General features: G+C 46.2%; 1 protein-coding gene across 1 annotated transcript in view; it reads left to right on the top strand.

Annotated features, from left to right (window-relative positions):
- Nucleotides 1–13,168, top strand: part of LOC138566647 (zinc finger protein 684-like) — a 260,085-nt gene that overhangs the window by 37,506 nt on the left and 209,411 nt on the right. The window lies entirely within an intron of this gene.

Here is a 13,168-nt window from a genome sequence, read left to right as displayed (position 1 = left end):
ATTCACACGGAGAATTAGAAACAATTGGGAAACTAGAAAAACAGATTCCACTCTATTGCCACATTTAACCCGTTTTTTACAGTGTCTAAACAGTGTATCCATTTTTGCTCTAATTTTCTTAGTGCTAGATCTCTGTCTCCCCCTCTCGCTTTGGCTTCTATGGTTTGGATCACGCACCATCTTAGTTCTGTGTGTTTGTGTTGTTTCTTCTCAAAATGGGCCACCATTGGTTTATCCTCTACTTTGTTTTTCAGGCAGGACCTATGTTCACATATCCTTTGCCTCACTTCGCGCTTGCTCTTTCCTATGTACAACAAATCGCATGGGCATCGGATCATATATATGCTCCATTTGGTCAAACAGTTTGAAAAAGTCTTGTATTTCCATATAGTGCCATTTAGGGATACCTCTTTTTGATCTTGTGTGAGGTGGCAGACCGAGCACTTGCCACAGCGTAAGTGGCCTACCACAGGTGGAAGATGCCACAGTGTGGTTTGAGCAGGTATTTGTGGTTGTTCTGTGGGGTAGGTGTGTACCAGATGGTCCTTGATATTTTTGCTCCTTTTGAAAGCAAATCTCGGTGTTGTTGGTGTAAAAGTCTCTGTTTGCAGTAAGTGCCAGTTTGACAGGATTGTGTTTCGAAGTGCGTTGCTCACTGGTCGCATTTCACTTGTCCTGCTGCTCTGTTTGCTTTCGTTTTGTCAAACAATCTATTCTGCTGCAATTTCGTGCCGTTTTCCGTGCTTTCCTGATGATTGCCCCTGGATACCCTCTGTTTCTTAGACGGTCCTCCAGTTCTTTGCCATGGGAGTCAAATTCGGGCATGGAGGAACAATTCCTTCTTATTCTTAAAAACTGTCCGGATGGTAAATTCTCTTTGAGGGCTTGCGGGTGAAAACTCGAGAATTGTAGGTGTGTGTTCTTATCTGTTGGTTTACGATATAGCGTTCTCGTTATTGTTCCATCTGGTGCTCTGAGGATGTTGAGGTCAAGGAAGGCCAAGTTGTTGTTGTTGTAGTGCATTGTAAATTTGATGCACGGGTCCACCGTATTGAGCCATGTGTGAAATTGTTGTAGTTCGGCCAAGTTGCCTTTCCATAGAGTGAAAATATCATCTATGTACCTCACCTATTCGATTAGTTTGTTCTTGTACTGGTTTACATTGTTATAAATGAATGAATTTTCTAGTTTGTCCATATATAAATTTGCGATGTCCGGTGCAAAGGTTGAGCCCATGCTCGTGCCTCTTATCTGCAGGAAAAATTGTCCTTTATATAGAAAGTAGTTTTCCGTCACGGCCAGGCGAATGCACTCTTGAATGAATGAGGTAGGTGTAGAGAGGTCTGTACGTTTGTCTAGGTATTCTTTTAGGATGTCGATGCATTCCCTTTGTGGTATGTTGGTGTATAAAGCTTTGACGTCAAAAGTGACCAGTATATCTTGTTGCGAAGTTGAGGTGAAGAATCATGGCTGTAGTATCTTGGATGAAAGATTTCATTTCTCTTACACATGGTCGCAGAAAAACATCCGTGTATATGGACAGGAGTTCTAGAATGGACCCTATGGCCGAGACAATGGGTCTCCCTGGTGGTCTGGTGGTGTTTTTGCGGATCTTTGGAATACAGTAGAAGGCCGGTATTACTGGGTGTTCCTTAGTGAGGAAAGCCTTCTCATCCTCATCGATCCATTCTTGCGTTGTGGCATATAGCATAAGGCTCTTGATTTCTTCCGCTAAATGGGATGTGGGGTTATTGTCTAGTTTCTTATAAAAACGGATATCACTGAGTTGTTTGGATTTCTTCCTCATAGAGTTGTTTGCCCCAGAGGACTATACCGCCTCCCTTGTCTGCCGGTTTCACCAAAAATAGGTCGTTCATTTCCAGGTTCTTTAAGGCTTTTCTTTCTGTGCTTGTGAGATTGTCTCTATAGTGGTTTTTTGTTTTGAAAATGTTGTCAACTTCTCTTAAGATTCTGTTTTCAAAGGCTTGGATTTCTGGACATATCATTGATGTAAGAGGTGTGAATGTAGATTTCGGTTTGAGGCCTGTCGTGGTCGAGTCTATCTCTTTATCTTTTGTTGAGTCTCGGAAGAAATACCGTAATTGGATGATGCAGAAGAATTTCCTGATTTCTACTTCAGTGGTGAAGCGGTCCGCTTTGCTTTTCGGGACAAAACTTAGTCCTTTGCTGAGGACTTTGGTGTCTTCTGGTGTCAAAGAGTACTCGCTTAAATTGAAAATGGGAATCACCAGGTCTGCTGAGGTGGGGGAGCCCACTGTCGTGTGTGCATCCCGTGGTAGCCTTGTTGTCTCGGTCTGCCCTGTTTGCCTCGTCCTTGAAAAAATTGCTGTTGTCCTCGTGGTTTAGATCTAGTTGCGCCTCTCGTTGGTGATCCTGACCCACTGCTGTTTGACGAATTTGAGAAGGATACGAATTTTCTCGGCTGTCTACCACCTGATCGGTTGTTGTTACCACTATTTTGTTGTTGGTAGAAACCCGGGACCAAGTAGGGGTATGTGCGTTCCTCTCTGTAGTTTTGTGTATCTTTCTTGAGTTTCAAATTTTTTTTGTCCAGTGTGAACTCTTTGAATTTTTTAATTTCTTCCTCTATTTGTTCCCGCTGTTTTTTAATGTCCGGAATCACTGAATCTGTTTTGATCTTGTCTTCAAGTCTCTTGAGGTCCTCTGTTTGTTGCTTGCTTTCTTCCTCCGCTGTTTCTATTATTAGGAGGACCCAATCTCTTGAGCATTTATTGCCAACTCCGCTAAATTTTGCTTGGAATCTGGGGTTGTCGATAAATACCCTTGGTATGTTTTTTACCTGTAGGCCTTCTGGGATGACCCCTGCCTTTAGGTACTCTAACATCAGGAGCCCATGTGACTCCGTACGAACCAGTTTCTTTCTCTTTTGCAATAATGTATCTAAATCTGATGAGGAGGTGTTGGTTGCTTCGGCTGCCGTGTGCGGTGTTTGTCCCAGCAGCAATGGTATATCTAGGTATAGACGATATTGATCGTCGGAAAATGACACCACGTTGACATTCTCCATAGGTTAATTGTTTGCGTTGGTGGAACCCACCAACCGTACGGTTGTCCTAAGACGTTTTGCTAAATAAGGGGTATATGTGCTACATGTAGCCTGGGTGTTCTCTAGAACGCAGACTAATGGGATTAATATGTCATTAGTGTGCTGGATCCTTTCACGGCCAGTGTCCACAAGGTGGGGTAGCCTCAGTCCCTTTTCTCAAAATGGTTACACCCACCCCCTCAGAGCCAGGGAATAAAGCACCTGATCTGCCTCACAATCCTGTCCATACCAAATGAATGGAGGTGCTCTTAGCACCTAGGAGGGAAGAGGTAAGCATCAGTATCGAAGGAAGAGTAAGATTAGGAGTAATTAAGTTTACCATGAGTAATCGGATCATTGTCTCCATCTTTTTCTTCCTCGTCACAGTACTTATTCATGAAGTATACCAAAAATCAAAGATCGGACCGCCATAAACTTGGACCTGAATCAAATGACACCCCTGTGCAGCAGCTGCTGTCGCAACACCATTGGGAGATGCAAACAATCCCCCAACGAGAATAAAGGAAATGTGGAGGACATTGCGGGAGTGGCAAAAACCTGACGCTATGGATAGGCCTGTTTCCAGGCCGCTCAACAATACTACTCCAGGTAAGCCATGGGTTATTGGCCTGGACATTCCAACCCCCAAGGATGGCTAGATATTCTCAGAAATCCAAGGCAATGACAAGGGAAGTAGGCATCCAGAGGAGAATGAGAAACTAAAGAAAACCCCAACTTCTAGCTCGAAGAACCCCAAGGAACAACCCAAGCAAGACTGGGGCCCAGCACATCCTATACCATTAAAGGGCATCAACCGCAGCTCTAGTCCCAGAGTCAAATCATCTGGAAAAGACCTCCATTAAAGACTGCTCATCCAAGAGTACCACTAGCAACTACTAAGTAGTCCAAGTGTGGTTCCCTCTAACCATCGGAAAAGGAAATTCAAATGGGCTTCAAAAAGACTGCTAGGATTCTGCGGTGCTTTACGAGCACAAGGACAGATGCCTCAAAGAGGGTAAAAAATGAGATATCGACCCCACAAAAGGAACCAAGATCATAAGAGATAGTAACCCCCATGTGCAAGGAGGTTGCACCAAAGAACTCCTGCCCAGAGCCAGGGCCTCAGAAATAACCAACAAGCAATCCTGCACTCGATCCTGCAACCCCTAGAGCCGCATCTCGGGTGGACTGAAGAACCAGTTGCCTAAAGCAGGGAGAACCAAGTTAAAAAGGTTCCCAGCGTCAGACCCAGCATCCCGAATCTGAGGTTTGGAGAAACTTTGGAGGTTGTAGGCTAATTCAGAACAGGAACCCTGAATTCACCCATGCAAAGCAGGGCAAACCCATCCTGCATAAAATCATAACATAAGATGGTAAGGGACCCAGACGGGTATTGCATCTTTTAACAAGGTCTTCCCACAGTTGAGATGAGCAACTGAAAACTGGGCACTTGCAAGTGCACAAGCGAAGACAGCGTTCCTAGAATACCTTAACACGAGGAGCTTGGCAGATGGCTCAGAGCACAAAAATATAAAGCATGCCAACAGGACTATTGAAACCAGAATGCAACGCATGGTAAATCAACAGACTGGGAGAAAAAATACCCACACGACCAGTGTGGGAGAGGCCTCATCACCACAAGTAACAGAATAGTTACTCTCACCCATAGCAATTTTCCAAGCATGACACACCACAGCATTGCCAAGAATAAGCACCAAGTCAGTCCTGTGAACAATACCTCCCCCCACCAAGGCGGGGGTCAGACAATAACCTGCTGAGCTGCACTTTACTCCAGTGACTTGTATTAACACCATGACAGTTGGACATTCCCCAGGAAAGTTGAGCCGGTGTGGCCCCACTCCAGCACTGCTATCTGAGGACTGTGTCTTTTTGTGATCTGTAAAATGGAGAAGCTTGTAGACTGTACCATATTTGGTAGTAGAGAAACTGCCGAGCACAGGACTACCTGGTGGCATGAGCCCTTCTTCCCAGCAGGGAGTCCGGAGAATGCAGGCCCCTGGCAAATGGGCAGCAGAAATATAGTTGGCGGTGCATCATTATTATAGTAATACTATTATCTTATGTTAGCAGAATTTATATAGAGCACGTTCACCCTAAGGTATCATGGTGCTCACCAAAAGAACATAAAAAGACAAGAGGAGAAATTCAGAACAGGAAAGTTTTTAAGGTGCGATGAAAGGGAAGATGATCAGAAGTGGCGTGCAGGGAATGGGGAAGAGAGTTCCAGGCCCGGGCCGCAGCAACTGAAAAGGCACAACCACCCATACGAACGAGTCTGACCCAAGAAATTTGGATCAGAAGAGCAGATTGTGAACAGAGTGGTCGCAGAGGAACATATGGGGAACATTTAGTCTGCAAATATTCTGCGCCTTTTTTCATAAAAGGCTCTGTGTACAATGCAGAGCGACTTAAAAAAACACACTTCGCGACAGAGAGCCAGTGAAGCTGATGAAGCAGGGGGGACATATGGACACCAAACGGGGGTGGGGGCGACGGACAAACCTGGCTGCAGCATTCTGAAGAAGCTGGGGGCGATGCACAAGATAGGCAGGCTGATCCAGATATAGCACACTACAGTAGTCAATGATGCTAAGAACAAGAGCAGCCACGACGGGTTCCTGAAATTGAACTGGAATGAAAGGGATAACTTTCCGGGAGATTTTAAGTTTAAAGTTACCAGATTTGCAGACTGAAGCAACCTGATCACACATAAACAAGGAGGAGGAGATTTTTACACCCACATCTTTAACAGAGGAGATGGGCAGGGGGAATGGTCCCAGAGAGGTTGGCCAAAAATCTCTCGTCCAGAAAGACAGAGGGCTGGAGGTGCCAACAACAAGAACCTGTCTTTTCACCATTTAATTTCAGCCAGTTTTCAGCTATCCAAGAACCCAAGTCTTCAAGGCAGCCCCTAAACCGTGCAGCAGTATCCGGCCGATTAAGATCGAGACGGACCAAGATTTTTTGTCATCGGCATAGGAATAATACCAGAAGACATGGGACTGGATAAGGCAGAGAAGTGGCCTGATGTAAATGTTGAATAGAGTAGGAGAAAGAGCAGAACCCTGCAGAACTCCGCAGGCTAGAGGAACAGACTTAGAGCAGAAAAGAGAAAGAAAAACAGACTGAGAGCGGTCTGCCAAGAAGGCAGAGAACCAAGTCGGAACCTTACCCGACAGGGCCACAGCCGATATCTGAGAGATCAGAGAGGGGTGGTCAACGGTATCGAAGGCAGCAGATGGATCTAACAGAATCAGTGCCCCGACACCCCCCCGACCAACCAGGCGAACAAGATCGTCAATCACAGAAGTGAGAACTGACTCGGTACCTCTCCCGGGGCGGAAACCAGGCTGAAAAGGGTCAAAGTAGCAAGAAGATTCAAGAAAAGAGGAAAGCAAAGGAGAAACCAGAGACTCGAGCAGCTTTATAAGAAAAGGGAGAAGTGAAATAGGACGAAGGTTTTAGAGCACAGAAGGATCGAGAGAGGGCTTCTTGAGCAAGGGAATAACTAGTGCATGCTTCAGAGCACTAGCGATATATCCAGAAAGAAAGGAAGTATTGACCGATGATGTAATCAATGGAACAATATCCCCTGAAATCTCTTTAAGAAGAGCAAGAGGGATAGGAGCAAGAGGCGAAGCAGATTTAAGCTTGTTAATTGCAGTAAGAACGGGTTTGTACTCTTTTACCGAATCTAATGGTTTGCATGAACCATTAGATCTAAAAATGCTACCACCAAAGGTTCGAACACCAAAAGTTCGATCCTTTGGTGGTAGCATTGTAAAAAAAAAAAAAAAACAGGGGCTGCGGGTGAGTCCCCCGCAACCCCCGCTCACTATACTTTACAGTATAGTGAGCGGGGGTTGCGGGGGAAACCCCTGCAGCCTTTCGTAAAAGAAAAGAAAAGAAAAGGACCATGCGGCGCCGGTTCCCGATCACGGAAGTGAAATGGAACTGGCACCTCAGGGACCCAGCGTGAAGAAGAAGGCAAGTGGGGTTTGTTTATGTTGGGGGGGGTGTGGGTGGAAGTGTGTTGAGGGTGTGGGGTGTGTCATGGGTGTGTTTTGGGGGTGTGGGTATGTACGTGTATTCGCATGAGAAAGGTGCAAACATTTGGTAGTTTGCACCTTTCTCATGCAAACTTTCTGGCCGCGGCAAAATCGGCCGCAGGTTGGATCACGTAGATCCGTAAGAAGATCATGATCAGAAAAAGTGGGAAAAGTAGACAAAGTAAAATTAGATGTAACAGAAGAAAGAGAAAAGAGTGGGGTTGCAGACTGCTCCACAGTATTGCTAATGTTCTGACTTATGGTATCAATCTTGTTAAGAAAGAAATAAGAAGGAGAATCGGAGATCCTCAGAAGGTACCACCTGAGATCCTGCCTTGGCGAGGTAAGAGAGAGAGTGACCCAGATCAAACAGTGCTTTAGGCTGATTGATGGCTGCCTCCACTTTCATACTGAAGAGATAATAGCCTTCTGTTAAGTTGCTGTAGTAAGACGAAAAGAGGTTTTATCAGCCAGTGAATAACTGTCTCTCCACTTCCTCTCTGACGGCCTGCAAAGAGGTTTATGGGTCCTGAGTTAATCAGAGAACAGGGCTCAGACGGACGATGTTTCATTTTGCAGAGCCTAAGGGGAGCCAAAGAGTCAGCTACCGCACAGAAGGTTGCATCCAAAGTTAGCAAAGAGCAGACGTATCTCGAACCGATTGACAAGTGAGGGTGGCTACAAGGTCAGAATCAGAGACAATGCCAGCTGCGCTTGGGGACAGCTTGTTTAATCATGTTCAGGGTAATGCCCAGTAAAGGAATGGAAAAAGGCACCACAAAGTGGTCAGTCCTTAATACTGGGAAAGGAGGGAAGAATAGTGATAGAAGCCTCCAGGGCAAAGACAAAATCAAGAACATTGCCCAGCTGATGAGTAGGGTCAGTGACCAGCTGAGGGAAGCCAAGATCAGACATTAGAGCCAAACAATAAGAGACCTGCTGGGCACTAGTTATGTTGAGTGTGAGGTTAAAGTCTACCACAATCAATAAATTGGGATATTTAAGTTGGAGCTCAGACTCAAAGGCGGTAAACTCTGCACAGAAGATACTATCCAGGCCCGGGGGTCTATAGACCACAAGAATAGACAGCGTAGAAGTGGGAGATTCCAAAATCTGGGCAAGAAGACACTTCATCTTCAAGGAGTGATCAGGCATAATGCAAGTCGTTTTTATAATATCCTTATGCATTAAGGCAACTCCTCCACCTGGATGATTGGAGGGGCGATGAACATGGACAAGCTCCTACTTGGGGGTGGGTGTGGAGGTAGTGCTTGAATTATGGATGGGCCTGACGTATAACAAAGCGAGGTGTCCATCAGGGTTAGAAGGTCAGGCTGAGACGTATTAACCAAGCCATAACAGTCCAAGGCATGACCCACCCATGAATAAGTATTTAATTGGCAACAATAGAGAACCCCGACCCTAGGTGCACATTTAGAGTGTTTTGGGAAACCAGCCGGCCATATATTTTCAATAGGGGCTAGGGATAGCAAAACATTACGAACCAAATCAACATCAGCTTTATGGTGAGGAGCAATACCCGTAAAATGCAGCCCATGCACAGCCTGTGCACGGACGAGCACAGACGGGCTAGACTTTGGCGCTCTGAGTCCTCGCCCACTGCACTCGTCTGCTGCACTTCCAGGGCAAGTCCTTTAAGTGTATGCACATATCGCACCAGGTAGGTCCCTCCCACTAAGGGAGAGAAGATAAAAGAAAGACCGCCAAGCGTGTCTGTAATGGGGAAGCCAGACACCTTCCTCCCATGATGGAGCGTCTGTACAAGTAAAGCGAGCAAAACGAAGGCTGTAGTGACAGCAACAATAATAAAACACAACAGGTGTCCAGTCACCCACCCACACGCAAATACGTGTTAAAAGGAAATTAAATCAGGAAATCGGTAAAAATATGCAGGCTGTACCTGCCGGTGTGAGCTGCAGTGAATCCAGTGCTCGACTAAGAGCTCAAAGATGGTCGGTCCCTCCCATTCAGGGAGAGAACATAAAAGAAAGACTGCCAAGCGTGTCTGTAATGGGGAAGCAGGCACCTTCCTGCCGCAATAGGGTGGCTGTAGAAGGAAAGCAAGTAAAACGAAGGTTGTAATGAGAGCAACAATAATACAACACAATGGGTGTCCAGTCACCCACCCGCACTGTGTTCTTTGGGTAGAAGGTAGGAACTTAATGAGGGGCGGCAGCCCCTTTTCATAACCACAGAAAGGCAAGACCCTCAGGAGTGCCCAAAACTGTGTCCTCAACTAATACAGTAGTCGATTCCAACATAGCCTACACCTTACTGAGGTCACAACTGGCTGCCCACACTAAATGCCCGCACCTGTAGCCACTCAATCTATCATCTGAGGTGAAGCATGGATTTGACCAAACGATCCAGGCCATCTCTGCACATGTCACATTGGCAGCTGGGTCCCCCTCTTAGAAAAGCATGGCTATAAATATACAGAAATTGCCCCTTCCATGGCCCACAAGCAGACCCGTCATAACCTGTTCAGGTCTGACAATGTCATGACACAGGTGGAAATGCCTTAACTCTCAGGTATCTCCAGAAACTCAGAGTATCATAGCCCAACCCAAAGGATGCAGATGAACACAAGAAGACCATGACCATAGATTTTACTAGTTACCAGTACCTGCTAGGACCAATCAACTGCTGGTAGGACTATGTCCAGAAGGTCACCAAACTCGCACACCACCAGAATTACTTCACGTGCAACCATGAGACCCACAATTCGGTCCAGGCAAGAGGCAGTTCATATCAGTCAAACCTGTCAACACCTAAACTGGGGAGGGAAGGTACCATGTTCCCCATGTGTCACCAAAGACCCTGGTTGGCAACTGATGAATGGCAGGCGGCGGAACCTAGAGAGCACTCAAGCCCACCCCAAATACCTTGCTGCAATTCACAGTGATGCTAGTGGATCCACACTTCTTCGAATGCCGTGACTAACTGAGTAGGGGCATCTTTTGGATAGCGTATAATCTGAAAAAGTCACCCTGGCAACATACAGCAGGCTCTGAAAGCTGGGAATAGCTGAAATAAAAAGAAAGTGGGGGAAATACAGCCCCAACACTGTGTGTGCAAGTATCCTGTAGCATGCCTCCAACCCCACACACCATGGGCGGTTGGACAAAGGACTACATCTAGCGCTAATGGGGTCCTCCAAATCAAAATCTCAGCTCTGACCCCACAGGAAGCTTGTGATAACAACAGACATATTAGTGTGGGGAATTGGGGAATCTAGAGCCACGCTCCTGGACATTTGGGTGAACGCAGAACCAGTCTGCAAGCCCTGTGACTCTAGAGGAGCAAGATAGAGTGGCAAAAAAGGGGTTTGTTTCCTGCCAAACCTTTCTGGCCCTGTGCCACCAGTTAGACAGATTTCCTGTAATCTCCCTTACCCCTGCCTTCCCAAGGAAATCTCACTGCCTCTTAGCTGAGGCAGACAAGTTCCACCACACAATCGGAGGGACTGCATCCTTTGTAGCAATATCGTACCGGCATTCCTCACATGACAGGCAGAGACTAAACACTGTGCCCCCTGCCATAACTTCTAAAGAAACCCTTACTCCACCTGGACTTCGAGTACACCCCTACTTCATAGTCATTGCGCCTACACCGGTACCCACACAAAGAAATCGCAAAGCCCAGCAGAATATGCAAGAGGCCTTGCCGATTGCAAACCCAAGAACAAGGGACCACCAGACCCTCATACACAGAAGAGTGGCAACTTAAATGAGACATGGAGAATAACACAGGGACAGCAGTCATTCTCCCCTACTCACTGTGACCTCACGGCTCCCTGGACGGACATTTGCAATCCAGACATCCTCACACAGCAGTCCCTTCTTAAGCCATGGTCAAAGCGTAGGCCCCAAAGACCTATGGCACAGTTGACTCCTTCCATTCAAACCCTGCGTCTCACCCTTTGCTGGCCAAGCGAGAGCCATACGTGGTCAGCCTAGCAGGAACTCCATGGAGGCCCCATACTCACCAGGCCCGCCCAGGGCTGAGTTTAAATGAACAGTATTCTCAAACCTGCAAAGCTCAGCAGCAGGGTCAACATTTTGGGAAAACAAGAGACCGGTCCAGCAAGCCTCTCCAGGACTCATTGTTCGGAAGGACAGAAAGCAAAACGGGAGGATTGTGTGACAGGGGGTGTGGGTGCTTTACACCCTAGTTGTGAGAGGGATGGGGTAAACAAAAAATAAGAAAAACAGCATTTTTAAGAAAAGGTTCTGCTGGAAAGTGGATCGCCTTAGTGAGTAAATATTGTAACGAGGAAGGATGGGACATGGGGGGGTTATGATCGGACCCAGGACCGAACATTTCATTTGATGTGAGAAAACAGACTGCAGCAGTATCTTGATGCCTGCAACCACATGCATATTGCTATAACAAGCATTGGCAATGTGTGGTATCCTGGATGTTATGTTGATTGCATGTGTGAGTGCAGAGGCTTGTGGAATGTTCTGTGGAGCTTAGAGTGTTGGGGCACCTGGGAGTTCCACATCTTACAGTTGGGGACTTGGAGCTGGGCAGGGAACCAGGGTGGAGGCCTATGACTATCTCTCCTACTTTACTACCTGTACTATGGAACATAAGAAGAAATAAACATGTTTCCTTTTCCACTTACCTGGGTCAGCCTGGTTCCTGTTCCTTGTGATTACTGGCCCAGGGCAGAACCTGCAGGAGGCAGGATACATCACAATGCCAACATTTTGGCACTGGAAAGACACTTGCCTGGCACTGCCGTAGTGGTATTACTTGGCCATTGATGGTAGCAAGTACAAAATGGTGCAAGTACCTCAGCATCTAATAGCCCTGCATGCAAATGCATAACTGTTGATTTTGCCAATGCTTTTTTTAAGAGGACTTTAGTGAAGGACATGCACAGTGCTTATCAATCGAGTGACTGGAGGAAGACCTGGTTAAGACCTTTTTATTACATCAGTAGCTTGTTTACAAATCCAATTAAGTCCCGAACAAAAGACTGCTTTGTAAAAACATTGGCAGGCACTTCGAACCTAAAATATGATGGTAAGGCTTGATTAAAGTGAGCTCAAAGAGTTTCCAATCCATGGGGAGGTGTTTTAGGCAGGAAAGGGCTGGAACTAAGTGGAACTGGCCTTTGGAATGGACATAGGCAGTCAATGGGGGGCAAATAACCAAACAGCAACTGCAGGCTTTCTGCCCTTCCTCTTATGTCATTTCTCCCGTCTGTACTCTGACGTAATAGTTTCTGATCCACCTAATAGCCAGTGGTCTAAGTGGGCAGGGACAGTGCTCCTCTAATTTTTGTAGTCATGTTTTACTGTTCCTATACTTTTATTTTAAAAAGAAACCATTCCGGAATGATTTTGTTTTAAAATAAAAGTGTACGAAGAAGTTGAAACTTGCACCTCAGTGCACCACACTGAACATTTCCTTAAACAGTAGGCGCATGTGTTTGGAGTTTTGTATTGTGCATGTGTTCGTTGTCTGTTACTGACTGTAAATCATGAATGATGCATTTGCGAGCAGCAAAGGCCAATCACCGATATGGTCCAACGGGTGAAAAAAACCCTTTGGTCACGAATATTGACTGTTTCAGAATATCCCTTTGTCGCTCCCCACTTGGGGTGTGGCCCCATTGTGACCTTGTTCTCCCGCTAACCCCCGTCCCCTCCCAACTTAACACCGTAGACTACTGTCATTTTGTATCCTCTGCGCACGGAGTTTGGTTGCCCTGGGAACATGGTTTACGTCCGCGCCTACGTAAGTGCCTTGCAGATATCCATCCAGCTCTGACACATTCTCTCAGCAGAAGCAAAGATCAAATGTAAACATATGTGAAAGCCATTTAACAGTGTTTCAACGTGACACTCTACGTACCTTTTGTGCTCAACTACTTCACAGCACGGAATATGTATGATTTCCAAAATAATGTTAATTGCTTAGTTTCATATAAAAGCACAGGGGGGCAGTAGAGGATTTTCTCTGATAAGACCACGCGTGCAGTGGAAAAAAATACATT

The sequence above is a fragment of the Ambystoma mexicanum genome, chromosome 2p, assembly GCF_040938575.1.
Source record: "Ambystoma mexicanum isolate Mex_15411 chromosome 2p, UKY_AmexF1_1, whole genome shotgun sequence".
Taxonomy (NCBI): Eukaryota; Metazoa; Chordata; class Amphibia; order Caudata; family Ambystomatidae; genus Ambystoma; species Ambystoma mexicanum.
This window is presented reverse-complemented; position numbering and strand designations above follow the sequence as displayed.